This window comes from Psammomys obesus, unplaced genomic scaffold, assembly GCF_907164565.1.
Source record: "Psammomys obesus unplaced genomic scaffold, mPsaObe1.curated_primary_1811, whole genome shotgun sequence".
NCBI lineage: Eukaryota > Metazoa > Chordata > Mammalia > Rodentia > Muridae > Psammomys > Psammomys obesus.
The window spans coordinates 13,680,666-13,700,140 of NW_026596256.1; the positions used below are offsets into that span (position 1 = coordinate 13,680,666).

Sequence of the window (19,475 nt, forward strand, 5' to 3'; positions counted from 1 at the left end):
AACCAAAATATCTTCTAGAGCAACATAAAGGATGTAAGGTGTGTTTTAATTTGTGGTTTCAAAATGCTCTATTGGTTTCACGTTCCTTAGTCTATAATAAGGTAGTACATGGTGGCAATGGGGGAAACAGAGGAGGCATCTCATACTCTATAGAAATGGGAGAGGGAAAAGGAGACCAGGATCCTCCCAAAGACCCCCTTCCCAGTGGCCTGCTTTCTCCAGCCGTGTCCTACCTCCTACAGTTTCCAGAACCTCCCAGGTGAGAACCAACCCCCTAACACGAGCCTTTGGGTGGGGGCCACTGCTCTTCATATCCAAACTCTGGATATAAGACTTTTTCAGGGGTGTTTAGTGAGCCAAAAACATTAGAAGAAAATAACTGACAGCCATGCATATGGAATCCCCAGATAAAGAAGTCTATGTGTGGACAGCTTTGTGTGGACATACATACACAACAGGGTGATTTGTATCCACCAAGTGTCACTACTTCATGGCCCCACCCAAATGAAGGAGCGATGACGGTCCCCTGGTTCAGCAGAATCAGCTCTCTCAACCCTCACTGGGAAGTGTGCTTCATGAAGTGATTCAAGGCACAGCACCACATTTTAAATTCTGTTTTAGACGGCTAGAATAACAATAATTTAATCGATTTGATCAAGATAAACTGCCATGCCAGAAAATTCTGGTAAGACGCAATGGACTTAATGTCAAATTGTACCATTTGTTCATTATGTGCCTTGGAACTCTCCCGTGCAGTGACTAAGTGCTGAGTCCAGGCCACATCCAGCTGATTAGATAGTACATAATAGGCATAGCTTAACTGAAGACCAGGATTGCCCTGTATTGTATTAGGTTGAGCTGGGATCAATTTTTATGTCTCGACTGTTGTTAAATCCTGGTCATTATTTGCTAGTTAAAATTTCTTTAAGCCAACTGAATCCTGTAATTCCAACTCTGAGGAGATTAAGAAAGGAGAATTGCCATGAGTTTGAATTCAACCAGTATGTAAAAAGACAGTCTCAAAACAACAACCAGTTTTCTTTAATCGTAAGGTTAAAGCTTTGCTGGCCACTATATATAAGCTTTACTAGCCTCTTCTGCCTCCTGTGTCATACCTGAAGACAACACACTTTCTTTGGGAGACAGGAGAATGGAGCACATAGTTTGAAACAATGAACAGAACTCTAAGTAAAATGTGAGCATGAAAATTTAATGTCATTGTACTACTTGGAAAAAGAGAACTAGAATTCTAGTCCCTAATGTTTTATGAGCTTTAGCCAAGTCACCCATCCACTCCAGGCTTCAGTTTCCTTATCTGAAAACTGAGTGGTACAGACATCTAAGGTAATTTCTACAATTCTAAGACAATTTCAGAAATAGTCGAGCTATAGCTTGAATATTGAGACCTTGGCCTTATGACGCAAGGAAAGTCATTTGATTCCAGGCTGAAGGACTCCAGAGAACTTCGGAAAAGGGGAGAGAAATAAAGTTGAAATTCAGAATTTCTCACAGGACTCTGACATATCTGCTGCCTCTTATAGCGTGTTCTTGTCAGTGAGTTCTAGAATCTCTATTTCCCCTCCTTTACCCCACTCTCTTGTCCCTTGCTCTTTTCTCTTCCCCTCTCCTCACTTCCACTACCTAGTGCCCACACCCTGTGTCAAGCATCCCCTCTTCCCCAGAGCACTGAAGGGTTTGTTGTCAAGGATCAGGAGAACAAAGGCCTTCCCTGAAGCCTCATTAGAACTGGAACTCTGATCCAGAAGTTGGCTCAGCCTCCTGCACTGACCAATGTTTTAATAGCTTCCTCCTCTGTGATCAGGTTCTGTCAGCACAGATGGCAGGCCTGCCACCTGGAGGGTTTCTCCTGGACTTCTCCCTGGGGTTCCTGCTGCAGGGGAAGGCTGAGGGAGGACTCCTGAGCTTGCATCTTGCCCTGGCTTCAGGGTGGGCAGACTGCAAGACAGCTGATTTCAAACGGAGCATGCAAAGCTGTGGTCGCAGGCTCATGACTGGCAGTTTCTGTTCTTTGGCACTCCGTGATCAGGTTGTGCTCTCTGACTCAGTCCCACATGCAGCAGCTCTCGGGGTGTTCCCGTGGCCTTTTCTAATGAGCAGTTCTGCCCCCAGCAGCCTCAGCCTCTCTGCCAGTTCCTCAAGCTTTGCCCCTGCATGAGTCCCCACACCTGCCTCAGAAGTAATGGAAAATTTGCCCCAAAGCAAGTTAATTCCTCACATTTCCATTGAGATACATATTTAATGTACCTTAAAAATAGAGACTGAAAGTCATTTCCATAGCTAGTTCATGTTCTTGATGGCAAATTTTCTTTTAAATAAGATTTTTACATATGCAGACATGCTTTATTTAGCATGGGACACGTTTTATTCTCACGATGAGCAGATTATGAGTATTCTTGGCTGACCTTCCCTGGCACAACATTGTAGGAAACCAGAGTTAGCTCGGGTCCGGGCATCTGAAAAAACATTCGATTCCAGCCTTTTCTTTAGCATTCTGCTCTTCCAGTCCATCACCACAGTATCTGTGCAATTGAGAAACTGAGAGCTGGGATGACATTTCTGCTGGAAGAAATTTGCTTTTAGCACCCAAGGACACACTGCAAACAATCTCTCAAAACTCTTACTCCACCCCCACCCTCATCCACCCTGCCCCCACCCTCTCAGCTCCCTTTTTTTTTTTTTTTTTTTTTTTTTTTTTTAAGAAACAGCTTGGCTGGACTCCACTTTGTAGATCAGGCTGGCCTTGAACTCACAGAGATCGCCTACCTCTGCCTCCCCAAATCCCAAATACTGGGATTACAGTAGTGTGCCACCATGCCGCCTCAGTTCTCTATCTTAACGTTTGTTGGTCAGGGGAGCTGTTCAAATCTTTGAACGGGTTAGAGATAAGGGCACAGTCTTCCAAAGAGGACAGCTGTCCTAAGAGAAAACACTGTTCTGAAACATTCCTTATAGCTGATCCCTATACTCAGCCCTGTCTGAGAATTGTTCATCTACTAGGTCAGCTCACAGGAGATTACACCACCGATTAGGGGTGTTTGCCTACAAATAACATTTACATTCAAGATAGAACCATCAGGTATAAACAGATACAAAACAGACTGTGTGTAAAAGTTAGATGTATGATTCCCAAAATCAAGATGGTTTTTCAAAACATTTTCTTTTCTGAGTAGCCAAATATGTGCACAAGAGTGTAAAACAGAAAAGAATATGCAAAGTTTCTCTGTAGAGGCAAAAGCTGTTATCAATTTCTTATCTATCTGAGATAGTTGGCACTTTCTCTCTGTGCCCAAAACAAACAGACAAACAGCAACCTGGCAAAGACAACTTGAAAGGAATAAAGGTTTATTTGGGCTCAGTTTCAGAAATTTCGGCTCAAGACCAGCTTAATTTATTGCTAGATGGTTGTAGTGAAGGAAGGTGTGAAAAACCCCAAATGAATTGGCCTCGTGGTGATCAGGAAGGAGAGAGAGAGGGAGCAGAGGAGGAGGCCACTCAAAGGTAGGTCCCCAACAGCCAGCTTCCTCGCTCGGGCACTACCTTCCACATTTTCTGCCTTCTCCTAATTCTAATTATGAATTCACCAATGGATTAATATAACAATTAAGTCAAAGCCTTCAAGATCCGGTCACATCCCCAAAGCCCATCAGCCCATCCCCAAAGCCAGGCCTCTAACATTTGACTAGCCTGTATGATCCTTTCAAGGATCAAACTGGTGAACATATCTAATCTTCAGAGATGGTAGGGTATTAAACACACAATTGTATTCCTTGCCTTTTGCATTTAACAGTTTATCATGGAATTGCTGTAAAACGTTCTGTTACATGATTCACTTTCTTCTTACTGATGAACTTTTGGGTTGTTGGTACTGCTGCTAACTACGAACTGAGCTATGGGATCTTTTACACATATCCTCTTGAGCATGTTCCATTTTGACAGACTACGTTCCTAGAAGTGGGGTTGTTGAGTCAAAGGATAGTGAATTTTACATTGGAGTACATACTATACTGTCATTTCCCTTGGAGACTGCATAAGTTTCTCAGCACGCCTCCCAGTGCCTCCCCTCCACCAAAGTGGAAGCACCAGAGGACAGTCGTGTCCTGACAGTCTCCCTGTCCTACTTGAGTTTATGTTTTTGTGGAGTTGCTTTTAAAATAAACATGTATAAGCTGGGCATGATCGCACACTCCTTTTTAATTCCCAGCACTCAGGATGTAGAGGCAGGCAGGTCTCTGTGAGTTTGAGGCTAGCCTGGTCTACATAGTGAGGACTAGGTCAGCTGGAGCTCTATAGTCAGACCCTGTCTCAAAAATAAATAAATAAAACAGAGAAGTACAACAGAAGGTGAGAGTGCACAGCGTTGTTATCAGGCTCACTCAAATGCTATCCCTCCTCACATTTTTTGGTAGCTGCTGGGGCTCCAACCCAAGGTCTCAGCTTTGCTAAGCACGTGCTCTACTACTGAACTCCTCCCTGCCCATCCTCGGAGTTATTTTACCATCACTTGCTAGTAGAAGTTCTTTTGTGTTTTGTTTTGTTTTGTTTTTTTTTGGGGGGGGGGGCTTTTTTGTTTTCTTTGCTTACGAACTAGAAGGTAAACCTAGGCTATCAGAAAGGATGGCCATCTATAATTTCCACCTAGTACCTGGCAGTAGCTGGCGTGCAGTAAATGTGGCTTGGTGCAAACAGTAGACCTTAAGTAGTCTTGGCACCTCTGGTAACCAAGGACATGAGTTTGCTCTGGGATACTCCAGATCTCTTCAAGACATGTACAGAGCATAGGGCCCGTTCTGCTGACAGTCCACAGGCTTTGGAGAGAAAATAAGATTTATGTCAACTTTAAGGAAAACAGATAGGGCTGGAAGACTCTATTCAGTCCTTTGATTTAGGCCTAAAAAAAAAAAAATTAATTGTATTATCCTTGCCTATGAGCAAAACTAGGTCAACGTGAAATATAAATTACCATTTGAAAAATTGTTTAAAGGACATTTTCTAATGAACTCTAAAGCAGAGGCTTTTGACTTTGGTCTAGAGTGTTGTGTGTGTGGAGAAGGCTCTGAAGGGAAGAATCCACAGTGATTCACTGAAAACAGGTAGTAACAAATGAGTGTTTGTTGAAAGGGTGTTGCTGAATCCTAAGCGTTATTCAGCTGGGTCCTGGGTGTAGCTGGCAGGTTTGGCTAGGCCTAATTAATTGGATTCAGCCATGTGGGAAACTTCAGTAATGACTGAAGTAATAACATTTTGTACCACCCATTCACTGGCCTGGCACCAGGAAGACATGACAGTGTCATCTGAGCTTTCCAGACGTTATATATCCTGAAAGATACAGGGACAGCAACTAAGTTTTCCCACTGGAAAATATTCCTCAATCTTAATTAATTAAATATATGAAGGAAGTTCCTCTTTATTGCCAGAGAACATGTGTTCCTCAGAAGTCTGCTGTTCACTTCCTGTGGAGAATTAGATGTGGGCTTTTATTCGTGAGTGACATGCCTTAGACCCATCTCATTCATCTCATCATGGTCACCTTTGCTGGTTCTTTAATAGAGATAATAATGTTTTCTCAAGCTTATGTAACATGCTTTGACATGGCAGCTTTGGAAGCTGAGCAACAACCACACCAGCTAGGTGGCTGTTTCCAAGCACCCCTACTGAGAGATTCTCAAGTCACTCTAGGGCGTAGCCATCCAGATCTGAAGGTTAAGGAAAGAGCAGCCAGCAAAGGCCTATCTGCATGATAGCCTCAGATGTCAGCTCTCTGCTCCTCCCTGATTGGGCATACACTAGAGTGCAGGAGATCATGGGAACTTCTTAGTGGCCTTTGCCAGCTTTGACCTCAGCAACCCGGGGACCCATGTGAAAGGGCAGACATGCAGCAGCTGGGTCCACAGGACTTTTCTGCTTCTGTCAATGATTCTTGGTAGGCCCAGACTCTTCCTAGAAACTCCCCAGTATTAACAATGAGAAAGGATTGAGCCTTCTCCTGAAGAGTGATGCAAAATTCTAGATCCTTCAGACCTGGGCACTTGAGCAAGTATTTCTCCAAACCTGGAAAACAAACAAAACAATGTGGAAATGGGGTGAACCAGTACATTCTAAAGGCAACATGTGATCTCCATAATTGAAACCCAAAGTTGATCTGGGTGGTTACAGATACTTCTCTCTTTTATAACATAGTTTTTTGGACCTTTTATAAAATACATTTCAAGGAAAAATGGGCGAGGTACTTGTGATTACAAAATGTACTAGATGTTGAAAAGAGGCAGTGCTGGAATTCTGTCCCACTTGAGGTCTCCCAACACCTCCTTGTAGGTTTGCAAACACGTAGCTGGATGTGGTGACCCCTGCCTGTCATCCCACTCCTGGGAAGCTTAGGAAAGGAGGCCAGCCTGACCTCTAGGGTGAAACTCTCATTCCCTGAAGAACACAAAATAAAGCTGTGTTTTGAAATATTTATAAATTCATCTATTTGCCTTCAGTTTTCTGGAAGCATCACCCTAAGTAACTTATTTGTGCAGGGAGAAAGACAAGAGGGGAACACAGCCTGATAAGGGGATGGGAACACTTATTATGAATGCCACAGGATCCACCAAGACTTTTTCCACCTCCAAACCCTCTATCTAGGAGATCTGTCCCTTCCAAAGGCTCATTTCGACAAGCCTAACTTAGAGACTTAACAATGCCAGCCTCTCAGACGGATGGCTCACAGGAATCTGTGTGTCTGCCCAGCTTGTGTTGTAGGTCCACAGATGAGGACATGGCTTTTTCTGCTCCTCAGTGTAACTGTTCTGTCTAGGCCCAGTGGGCAGCCAGCTGGCTGTAGCTATCTGCTAAACCTGAGGTGAAGCTGCGTTAGAAAAGCCACTGTGAGATGGTCAAGAGATCCGATGCTTTATTCCATCTGAGGGAGCAGGAGCGAAGCATCTGGCCCCAGGTGCTTGTGAGTCCTTGTGTGTAGAGCACAGAGATCATTATAGAAGCAGGCACCTGTGCTCTCTTTGGAAAGGCTCAATCACAAGCCTATTTGCTTTTTAATTTTGGTGCATTAATTTATCTAGACAGACTCTCCCTGGGTAGTCCAGGATGACCTGGAACTTGCAATTGTCCTGCTTCACCCTCCCAAGTTTAAAGGCATATGCCACCATCTTCAGCAACAAAATTCTTTTTAAATGGCCTTCAAGACTCACAAAGGTGTCAGGCAGGCACAGCTCCAATGTAAGTTCCAATGATTGAGAACCTAGCAAAGATTTATTTACCATTCAGCTAGCACTTATGGAGTCTCTAGTATATACCAAGCACCAATGTCGGTACTGGGCTACAGCAGCCAAGAAACATTCCACTCATGAAGCATCTGCCCTCAGGAAGCTTCCATCGCTGGCTCTCAGTAACCCCAACACAGAATCAAAGGCCTTGGCAAGCTAAGGTGTTACACTCGGTCAGTGCTACATTCAGTAAACGTGCAGCAAAGCAGCTTGCAAGATGGTCCATTTTGGGTATGCTACCCAGAGCACAAGCCACAGGTCCAGGCTTGAGATCAGAGGAGCCGGAGCCTAGCCAGAGTGCTCCTGGACTCTGTGACTAACGCACTTGCTGTGTGGCCCTTGACCGCCACCTGCCTCTCTGTACCCTCGTCATCTTTGACAAGGCAGGAGTGTGACATTGTGTGCCTATCTCCAAGGGAAGTGTGTGGACCAGTGTTTGGAAAGTCTATATCAGCTGAAAAGGCAAATAGCTGCACTGAGATGTGTGGCCTGCCCTGGCACAGCTCACTCCCTCCTGGCCTTTCAGGACACCCATGTGTAAACTAACCCGATGCCAGGTCAATGCCGGCTCTACAAAGGCACACACAGGCTAAGAGGAGCCAGAGAGAAACAGCCCAGGGCTTTGGGAGAGGACCCCTTTTCTCTGGCTCCTCATTTTAATCTTTTCAAGCAAATGTGGGCAGTCTCCAGGACTGGTGGGTGTCATTCAGACAGAAGGAATAAGACATTTCCTGTGGCTGGCATTTATTTTCTAAGGTGCTGTAAGCAGCCAGTGACTGTGGGCATTTTTCCAGGTTCTTCAGGTGGAAGTCAGACGACCCTTACAGAATCATTCGATATGGTACCATTCAGCGCTTCAGTAGCGGAAGGCGCCCTGGGCTCTGATCATATCGGCATCTGCCAACAATCTTTTCTTTTCTTTTTTTGTTTTTTGAGACAGGGTTTCTCTTTGTAGCCTTAGTAGGCTCGCTTAGCAGTCCAGGCTTGCCCTGAACTCAGAGATCCGCCTGCATCTGTGATCCTGAGTGCTGGGATTACAGGCGTGCACCACAGAGGTAGAATTTGATTTCTTAGTTTTTGACTCCCATTTGTCTTAAGCTTTTCTGCATTTGGGATATTTTGATGTGATGATTTATAAAGAATAAAGCAACTTCAGAACAGAAAAGAGAAGGCCATGCATGGTCCCATTACATTAATAAAGATGCAGAAGAAAACAACGTAAGGTCAAGACAAGCAGAGTCCTGAAGGCTATTAGAGCAAAGTGTGAGAAAAAAAAAAATTCAGGGATTCTTGTTATATAATTTCTTTATAATTTGACCAAAAAAAAAAAAAAATCCAGTCTTTGTTCAGTAATAAAAGAATTTAAGATTTACTTTTATGTTCATGTGTGCGTGTGTGTGTGTGTGTGTGTGTGTGTGTGTGTGTGTGTGTGTGTGTGTCTAGGCCATATGCAGAGGCCGGAGGAGGCCGGAAGAGGGTGTTGGATACTGAAACTGGAGTTACAGTTTCATAGTTATGAGCCATGAAGCAGGTGCTGGCATCTAAACTCTCATCCTATCTATACTGGAGCAAGCAGAACCCTTGACTGCTCATCCATCTTTCTGCCCCAACTTTAAAAACAGACAAACAAACAGTTTATAAGGCATCCTCTCTCAGAAGGTATGAGAAATGTATCCTAAGAAGGTATAACATCCAGCCAGTGGCTCAGGTGGCACAGCGACTATCTCACACTTAGGAGAACCCCCAGCCCTTCTCCAATGATGTGTAAACAGGGCTGATGGCTCACAATTGTTATCCCAGCACTCAGGTAGAGGCAGGAGGGGGAGAAGTTGAAGACAAGGCCATCTGCCCCAGGGGTTAGTAACCCTGTCTCAAAAACACACAAACAACATCAACAACAACCCCCTAAAGACATCCTAGCTAAGGAGGAAATGCTTTCGGTTTCACTGACAACAAATTAAGAGCTGGACCCTGTCTAAATTGTGGACAACTGTCCACCCCTCCTGCCTTTCCTCCTGTTATCTTCCCTTCTCATTAACAAGTTAGTGATGTTTTTTGAAAATGGGCAGCTTTTTAAATTTCTCTACTCTCTGAGGTGTCCCAAGTCTGGAATGTCTAAGGTGCCACATACCTAGAATTCTGAAAAGTAACCAAACAGAATTATAGCAAGGCCTTAGGAGACAAGCTGTAGCACTTTGAAGGTCCAGGACACTGTTCCAGGGATCATAGACTCCTAGGAGGTGTCAGTGGGCAGCCGAGAGACCCAGTAGAAATGTAAGTGACAGTAACTGACAGGCAGTGCTCTAGGTTAGTTCTGCAATAAGTGGACTAACTCTGTGGGAAAGAGCCCCTTCTAGAAGGCCTGGCAGGAGTCAGCAGTGGAATTACCTGTGCAGAGCATTTTATGACCAGGTGCGTGGCCGCACGTGGAATTTCTCAGAGGCTTCCTGGCAAATTCCAAAGGTGAGAGGGATCAGAACTGCAAAACCACATGCTGCTGCTGCTGTCTGACCCAGCCTCTGTCCTCAGTCCATCCCAGGCCTCTTGTGACTCCTTGGATGGGTCTCTCGGAATCCACAGCCTTTTCCTGGCACTGAATGTTTCCAGGAGCCATCTGACCTTGCATTTACCCTGATTCCTACTGAGCCCGTTTAGCATTTTTGCTCGTTCATATGTGCATTTTGTGCTGACCTCTCAGGACTGGATACATTGATTCTTCCTCTCTCAGCTGCTTAGAGTTCTTTCTCGAAGTGGGGACCTGGTGAGATTTCTGCATCCACTTTGGCATGCCTACTGATAGTGTCACTATGCAGGTCTTATTCAGGACTTCCTGGGTGAGCTCCGTTGTCGCATATAGAAGACACTGTCTTAGAGTAGACACCCTGGTCCCCTGGTGCTTCCGCTCTTTTCTGCACCCTTTTCCTCCGTGCTCCTTGGACCTTAGATGTAAGGTTGTGTTGTAAGTGAGTCAAGTAGGTTTGAGCACCCACAGTAAGTTATCCTTTTCAGTTTGACCAGTTGTGGGTCTCTGCAACAGTCTGCTGTAAGAAGAAGCTTCCTTGACAAAGGAGGAGAGCTATGTTTATCTGTGGATAAGAAGATAATTATTTAAAGTACCGTTAGGGCCAGAAGGGGTCTACACTTGGGAGGCAAAGGCAGGTACTACACACTCCTGGTCAGTCAGGGCTACCAGTGAGGCCGTGTCTCCAAAAGACTAAACAAACAAAAAGAAGAAAAAGAAAGAATACAGTTGGGACGAACACTGTTCAGGTAAGTGGCAGTAATGGTTCCTTGTCCTGCCTTCTACTATAGAACTTAGAATTACACTGGAGCTTGGTTTTATTTATTTTTCTTCACAAAGTGGTCCTGTCTCCAAAACGCAAGACAACAACAAAACCAAACATAGCAAAACAACCTAAGCAGCAGCAGCAACAACAAAGGTGATCATTAACTAAGGGCTGGTGAGACATTCTATGTGCTGGGACCAGGGCCGTTTCCTTATTAGGAGAATCTGTTTTCAGTTCCTGTCATCTTATGAATAAATAAACCGAGGAGCTGTGAGTTTTCCCTGGGGTTGTTTTGTACCTCAGTGAGAGTGATGATTTAAGAGCTGTGAGCCTTAGCAGGCAGAGGACTCTGTCAACTAAGTGTGCCAAGGTGTACATGAAAAGCTTCCGTGCTCCCCTGGGGCCCACCCCTTCCCTCAGGGTAGCTGCAGGATTTCTGTCCCCTTGGTACTTACCCACCGGAAGGGGTGACCTGCACACTGATCTGCACTCACCAGATGTGGTAGCCAAGGGCAGGTAGGGCCTCAGTCTGCTCACACTGCCCCTGGGCTCACACAGCAGGCTCTGCTCTCTTTAAAGACATGTCTGTTAGCCAGGTATAGTGGAGAACGCCTTCAATTCCAGCACTGGGGAGGCAGAGGCAGGAGGGTCTCTGTGAGCTGTAGGCCAGCCTGGTCTACATAGGGAGTTCCAGGACAGCAAAAGCTATACAGTGAGTGAGACCCTGTCTCTGGGAGACAGAGAGAAAGAGAGGAAGGAAGGAAGGAAGGAAGGAAGGAAGGAAGGAAGGAAGGAAGGAAGGAAGGAAGGAGGGAGGGAGGGAGGGAGGAAGGAAGGAAGGAAGGAAGGAAGGAAGGAAGGAAGGAGGAAAGAAAAGATGGAAGGAAAGAAAATAAAAGAATACACACTACTGGACTTGTAGTTGACCTCAGCGTCATTGACATGTTATCATAGCTACTCTGAGCAAACCAGCCCAAGGGGTGGACACACTTGTGGACATATCACACAGACCTAAGGGGCTGAGATGACACGAGTTCTGGACAAGCAGAGAGTTGACAAGGTAAAAGCCAGCACTATTTACAGTTTGCTGTTAAGCATTTTCCCTTTCTGGTAACAAGATAGCATCATTTCCCAAGAGATTTAAAATTATAAAACATGGATCACCACGGGAATCATTACATTTCTCACCACTTAAATAAAGTGAACAAAATTACACAAAGGCGAGGCAGTTGGTGTGTGTGTGTGTGTGTGTGTGTGTGTGTGTGTGTGTGTGTGGTGCTAGTCTACTTTTTTATATTTTTATGCCTGTTTGAAAACATTTAAATCAATGTTTTTTGAAAGGCTCCGAACATCCATATGGAATGATATTGGTTCATTTTCAGTTCATCTGGAATGAAGAATTACCATCTTTATTCAGCTTACTATTAAGAATAATCATCAAGCCAGGTGGAGTGTCCCATGCACACTACCATAAAGCAGAGGATAACTGAGAGTTTGGGTCTAGCTTGGATATATAATGAGTATCAGGCTAGCCAGGGCTACAGAGCAAGGTCCTGAATCAAGCAAACAAACAAACAGAAACATTTGAAAACCCCAAAAGAACAACAAAAGTAATGATTATTAATTAAGGGCTTAGTAAAGAAAAACTCTTCGTGCCAGGCCTTTATATGCATGATTTCTAAAGCTCACAACAGCCCAGCAAAAAATGGGACAATGAATACAATTATAGATGAGCCTCACAGAGACCAAATGATTAGCATCTTGTCTACTAGGAGTTGAGAATGGAACCCAGAGCTCTTCCCGTAGGAAGCACAACTTCAAACAACTAGGCCCATGCTGCTGTTAGTGGAGGGGAGTGAATAGCCTCACAGATCGGTGATTTCCCCAGCTCCACGGATCCAGAGGTAACGTGGACCATGGACTTCTGGGTCCATCGCCTGAAGAGCAAACCTGGAGGCTCTGTCCTCAGGAGGTTCTCTAGGGCTCCTTGAATTGCTAGTTCTTACATGATCCTTCCAGGAGCAGCAGTTGCTTCCTTCCACGTTGCCTTTACCAATGATGACCTCTGGATGGCATGAAATAGCGCAGTATCACAAATACCTCATCTTCCCTTTGTAGTTCATTATCACGTAACTTTTCTCCTTTTGTCCTAAGAACACGTAACATCTGCCTCCTGAAAGTCACTAATGGTGGGAAAGGTTGCAGAAAAGGACAGAGAGATTCAATGTCCCCTTCCAATTTCTGTGTACGCATAAGATCTGAAATAGTCATCCCTCTAAAAGATAACATCATGCCTTCTACTCCTAGAGAAGACTGGAATCCATAGCCAGCTCTGGTTTTCACAGGCCAATATGTGGAATTCTTCCCCTCTCAGCCTTGTGCTTGCTGGGTGGAAGCAAGGGTCACTCCCAGACTGGAAAGAATGAAGGACTCCTTAGAGTTGCCAAGGGTCAAAACTGAAACATTTTTACATTGTGGGTCTAGGTTCCAAAAAAACCATGAAATTCCAGAAAGAACAATGGATGCCTTAGAGTCTCTCACGGTCAAAACTGAAACATTTCACATCATGGTCTGAATTCCAGAAAACCATGAAGTTCCAGAGCTCTTTGGAGACACTGACATTCAAAGGGGCATAAATTACCCTGGCATCATTTCAGGCCTGGAGGGACATGTATTGGGTTGTGAAAATTTTACACGACGAACTCACCAGACCCTACCCCCACACCGTAAATATACATACCACACACACTATCTATGAAAAGTACATAATCTCAGCAGTTCCTGACAGTCTGGAGAGACATTTATCTTTCACAGTGCTACATCCACCCCCTGCTGAGAGGGAGTGGGATCCAGAAAGACCTCTTAACACATCATCCTAAGAGAAAACATGCCAAAGTTTTCCCATTTGATTGCTTGTCAAGGCTAAGAAAACATCCAAACTGGGGCAGAGGAGAGCAAACGAGGTCCGTGCTGACCTCAAGTCCAAAGATGATGCTTTCTTTTTTTCCTCTTCAAAGAAAGACTTTTTTGAATGTGTCTTTATGGTCTGGAGTCAGGGATGAGGGTGGTTGTAGCATGTGGCGCCCCAAAGTAGCATAGGCCTGTGTCTCTCCGTCCAGACTTCCTCGTGGGCCAGAGAAATGCACTGTGGGAGTCAGACACATGGAGGCAATGCCCAGGTTCCACTATCAGCAATCACCCGAGAAAAGCTGCTGTCACCGTCTGTCACAGACTTCCTCCCTTGGGCACCACAGGACTCGTAAAACACCCACTAGAGATAGCTGTTCCAATAGCAACCTCAGAACCACTTATATGACCTTTGAGGCCTAGAGTAGAGTGCAGACTCTTGCAGGGAGACACCCCAAAGCACATGACTGATATGCCTGCTCATAGGATAAGGTAGTTTTTTGGTAGTTTGTTTTGTTTTTTGAGACAGGGTCTCTCTCTATGTAGCCCTGGCTGCCCTGGAACTTGCTATGTAGTCCAAATGGGCTTCTAAACCTACAGAGATCTACCTGCTTCTGCCTCCTGAGTTCTGAGGTCGGAAGCATGCACCACCATGCCCAGCCTAAGGTAGATTCTGTGAGTGAATGTGCCGCTTACTCTCCTACGCTCTAAAAAGCCCACTGTGAACTGCTTTGGGTGAAAGCATTTATAAACTGCTTTCAACTAACCTGCTTTATTAAACAGATGTGACATATGCTACAGTGCTTTCTTTTGTTGTTGTTGCTGGTGTGTGTGTGTTTGTGTGTAGGCATGTACCTGTATGCATGAATGTACTTAATATGTGTGGGCACGCATGCCACAGAGTGCCATGTGAGTTCCAGGAATTGCAGGAAGGTTCCCAGGCTTGTGCATCTTCAGTCACTGGGGCATCTCACCGATCCAAGAACCCTTTCCTTAGTAACGGGATGTCACCCCTTAAGCTTCACATTTCTCAGCTATACAATGAAGGAGACAATAGACTTGACTGTAAACACGTCAGGATTGCGCAAGGTATAGCATGTAAGTTGTGGAGCACCACGCCTCACCCACTGCCAGTGTTAAATACGTAGCTGCAACAACCCGGACACAGCTGCTGCCTTAGCAAGTCAAACCACCGGACAGCTTTGCTGGCCACACAGGGACGCTCTCCAGCCGTGTCCTACTGAATCCTAACTCCGACACTTGCTTTTTTATCCAGTGGATTAAGAAATCAAACACACGTAGAACTACATATCCATACATGCTCCGTTGAAATCAGTTCAAGTAAGCGCTTAATGCATAGCTGTGTCATGTCCTAGAGGAAGTCAACAGGTGGACAAGCCCTGTGAGAGCCTCCTGCAGAGCCAGCACTGACCACCCAGCTAACAGGTGCCAGTGGCAGTGACTCTCCTGGAAAGTGGGGCCTCAGCCCACCCATCCTCCAGATGACATCTTACCAACCTCATCAAAATACCTATCTGGGAGCTGGAGAGATGGCTCAGAGGTTAAGCTCTTCCAGAGGTCCTGGGTTCGATTTCCAGCACGCACATGGTAGCTCACAACCATCTATAATGAGATCTGGCGCAGAAAGAACATTGTATACATGATAAATAAACGAATCTTCAAACAAACAAAATACCTACGTGGGATGATCCTACTAAGCTGACCCTCTCTGAGACGCCGTGTAAGAGAACAAATAAACTAGGAAGCTGGGAGTGATTTGGTACCACACAGCTAGCAGACCTCTGCTGTGTCTCCTTCCCGGCCCCCGGTGGGAGAACGGGAGGCCATGACGCATTCTGCCCAGACTCTTCCTTCCTACCGCGTGCCATCGCCTTGCTGAGCAGCGCTGTCACCTCTATAGGCTGGTACTTGGAAATGTTTGTACTCTGGACTGAAGAGTGTGCCTTCAGAGAAATGTGACTTAGCTTTAGCAGGGCTTTAGCCCAGCTCTCTCATTTGTCAGTGAGTAGCTCTTTCAGTTTTTCCCTTCGGTCCTTCCTCCCACTTTTCCCTGAGGACTCAGACATGGGCCCCGGGCTGATTTAATTTAGCCACCCTTCAGACAAGCCTGAAGACTTCCTGTCTCACGTGGGACCCACCATCTTGCAAGTGACACATTGCTGCGGGCAAAGCCTGCACCTCAGGGAGGGAAAGGGTACGGAACCTATCTAGACCAAGCTTCCACAGGCCTCTTGCTGCTTAGGACTGTACGAAGCACAAAGCTGTATCATGGCAACTCAGAGGGGTCCAAGTATGAAATCGCTACCCGCCAACTTGCAGCGTGGGTGACAACCCCACACATCACGGGAATGCCCTTCCCCCTTCTTTCACTCTTCTTGCCCTGTTAGATGCTAAACTGCTGTCTGTCCACATTAATGTGGCTGTTGCAACAGGAAGAAGCAGCGGGCCAGAAGGCCACCCCGTTCTCCCCCACGCCCCAACATGGGAGATCTGGCTCAGTGGACCTTTTGGGCTACCTTTCAGCAGAGGGGGTAACCACACAGCCTCTCCTCCTGGGTTCCTCCGCTAATGGGCGTCGCCTTGGATGGATCCTGACAAAGCTGTGAAGACCAGCTCTTTCTCTTGCCACCTCCCATGCCCCAGTTCACTTTTTCATGCTGGGGGGGGGGGAGATTGGGGCCACAGGGGAGACCTGCATGCCCACAGCTCAGGCAGCTGGGGAGGGGAGAGCAAGGTGCTCCCCTTCCTGAAGGAATTCAGGAATTCACAGCAGGAGAGGACAGGGTGGGGGTAGGGAGTGCTTAGGAAGGACCCTCTTAAACTGACCCCTGCTGAAAACTATGGGGTGCCTTTCTGGTTTTCCCCATAAGGAAGGAGCAGGGACAAAGGGGACCACAGTCAAGGTGGCATGCTTGACCGTGAAGTAATGCTTAGGAAATGTTCTTCCTTTTCCTCCTCCCCCTTTCCTCTCTCCCCTTCCTCTCCCCTCCTTTCCCATCCCTCTGCTTTTCTTTTCTATTTATTTTCCCCTCCTTTCCTTTCTCCATCTCAGCACAGCCCAGGCTGGCTTGAAATTGCCTGTGTAAACCAGGGTGGCCTCAAACTCTCAGTAACTCTTCTGCCTCACCCTCCTAAGCACTGGGATTACAGCGGTGAAGCCACCTCGGCAACACTTCTTTTTTTTTTTTTTTTTTTTTTTTTGGGAGGGGGGCACTCCAGGATGTTAAAACAGCAAGAATACTTACTCATTCCCCACGTCCCCTCCCATGTGGTTCTGGCTGTCATGGGCAGGACTGTGGCTCCTCTGCAATGTGGTGCTTCTAGGACGGCAGGCAGGGATGGCAAGGCTTTTCCAAACACTGGAACACAGATGCTAGTGAGGGGCTATCTCCTTGCCTTTTCAGGAACTGTCACTGTTAGCATAGGGTTGCCTAGTAACCTAGGATGTCATCATGTGTCACCAGCCAGGTGTGTGGCAGATGCCCCTGGCAGACACGGTTCAGCTGCTCAGGAGCTATAAATGGACCTCTGCTTCTTTCCTCTCTCCCTTCCTCTTCCTCTCTTGCCCCTCTCCTGTTCTCTCCCCCTTCTCTGTCGGGGCTCCCCTATCCCTATCTCTTTTTCTATAGACCCAGGCCCTAACTCTCTTCTGCTTCCCTTCCCCCAAATAAACTTTTTCATATAATGTACGTTGTGGCATCATTTTAAAAATAATAACAACCACTCTGTCCTGGGGCTCTTATAGTGGGCACAGGCTGCCTGCTTCCTTGTTATTCCAGGCTCCATGGCTCTCATGAAGCTGGCCCTTGCCAGTGGGCTGATAATGGGAAGAGTCCCAGCTACCTTCTTGAGATCAAGATGCCATTTGCAGGTTGCATGCTGGCTCAGGAACCAGAAATAGCCCAATGTCTTCGGGGAAACAAACCCTGAGAGTGAGGCCTGAGGACAGAGGGGAAGGCTGGGCACTGGGCACTAGGCTCAGACCACTGCCACAGAGGTGGTTAGAGCTGATAGGTCACAGTATTCTTGCAGGCAGATGGTTCTGTAGTCACAGTCTCTGGCAAGCCATTCTCAGTAACCTGGACATTTCCTCTTGTACACAGACAGAAACCTTGCAGAAGCCAAGACCCTGGGAACAGTGGCTCAGAGCAGGTAGCCCTCTACTTGCTTCTCCTTGACCCAAACAAATAGCATCATCTCCACATAGCAACCCTACCTGTGAAGAGGATGGCCTTCTCTCCTCTCCTACCTGCGTTCCTCACCTTCCTTTCTGTTGTAAACTCAGGATAAGGAGACAATTTCACTCCATAGCTCCCCCTCCCAGGGAAACCTTCTGCATTAATTCCAAGGTGACATTTCTTTCACTAAACAATAGGAAAGGAAAATATGTATATTCAAGTTTAATCCCCAGAACATGGCTCTGAGAACCTGCTCCCTGTGCATTTGAGGGAGAGAAAGGAATGCCATGGCTCTTTATTGGTTATCTGAATGTGGCTTTTGACAGTCTTTTCTCTGCCTGAATATGTCCCACTTCTTAATACCGTCTACTGCCGCATACCTGCATTATCTTTTAATTAGGATAATTTAATTCTCCTTTAATTAGGCCAAATTACTCCCTGGCAGGTGAAAGATTCCTATAAGCAACATCCTCCGCAAAGAAGATTAAGACTTCTTTAAACTGTCTGGATTCTGAAGGTCGTGTGTCCAACCTGCAGCCTGTGGCCCTGCACAGCCTCAGAGAGCTAAGAACACAGCCTAACACACAAGCATCAACTTGCTTAAAACCCAAGATCCTTACGAGCTCACAGTTCTCTGTGTGAGCTTCGTGGATGAAAACATGGAATTGCTGTGTCAGAGTTTGGACATGACAACTATTATAAAACATGATGGCCAACTCTCATTTTCCCTTTCTTTTTCCCTTTACCCTCTCCCTTCCCCCCCCCCCTCTCTTCTTTATCCTCTGTGTGAGTGTATGTGTTCACTGGTTCTGTTTTTCTTTCTTTTTAAAATATGCACTGTGTGAGTCAGAACAAGATCAGGGGATGTAGAAAAAAAAAAGCATATTTTTTGTCTTTTCCCATAGGCAGCACCAAAAAATTATTTCCACATAGTAAATGTTTATATTCCCTGAGTGCTTGAAGCTCTCCAGCACTGGGACCCATCGTGAAGGCAGGAATATGTCAATCATGGTCACAGGAGTAGGATGCTAAATTGGTTCAGTGCCCATGAGTGTGGGTGTGGGTGGGTCGGGAGAACACTCCTGGACATGTCTTACCCCCATCCCTCCATCAGCAGTCAACTTTCTCTGCAGCAGAAGCCTCTTTGTGTGTCTGCTAGGACATGGCACTCGAGGAATTTTGAGCTTTGCCTGCCTACAGATGACCTCTGGCCCAACCTGAGGTTATTTGCTGTTGCTGCCTGATTTCTGACCCTCCGCTGCACTCTTTTAAATAAAGACGATATTGTTAGAATCACCACACAAACGAAAGCCACTGGGAAAAGAGGAGAAAGTGCATTTGGGAAGAGAGAGAAAACAAATGTTGGGATTGAAAAGGACCCAGAACCTATGAGGTCCAGTGGTTCACAAAAGCCTCTTTAGCTTGGATGGGATACACTGCTGTCTGAAAATGACCAGTACAAGGTGGTCTCCCAGTTTGTGAATCACTGCAAATGTAGCCATTTCTACAAGTCTAGAGGAGGGGCATGTCTCTTCCATGTCTATGACCATGTTAACAGCACAGATAGAACACAAGTTGCCTCTAAGTATGGGCCCATTTCTCCTCCAAGTACAACTTAAAAATTCTACACTGTGCTGAGGAGGAAAGGGTGTTTCAACATGATAATGAAAGTGAAACTAGTGATAAAAACTCAGTGTGAAAATGAAAAGGTGTCTTGTGGCTGAGCTGGGCGCAGACAGGGCCCGGTTACCCAGAATATTTCATTTTCCTCAACACCAAGGCTCAAAAGCACCCAGAGT

General features: G+C 46.0%; 1 long non-coding RNA gene across 3 annotated transcripts; it reads right to left on the reverse strand.

Annotated features, from left to right (window-relative positions):
* Window positions 1-1,329: 1,329 nt before the first annotated feature.
* LOC129668654 (uncharacterized) lies at window positions 1,330-16,850 on the reverse strand. 3 transcript variants are annotated; one of them, XR_008718958.1, is made up of 4 exons: window positions 16,744-16,850; window positions 9,672-10,369; window positions 4,664-6,069; window positions 1,330-2,577 (listed from the first exon to the last, which is right to left on the reverse strand). It is a non-coding gene; the product is annotated as an uncharacterized LOC129668654 (long non-coding RNA). The 3 variants fall into 3 exon arrangements; XR_008718959.1 differs by lacking the exon at window positions 16,744-16,850 and adding an exon at window positions 14,996-15,106 and having other exon boundaries at window positions 9,975-10,369; XR_008718957.1 differs by lacking the exon at window positions 16,744-16,850 and adding an exon at window positions 14,996-15,106.
* Window positions 16,851-19,475: the final 2,625 nt, after the last annotated feature.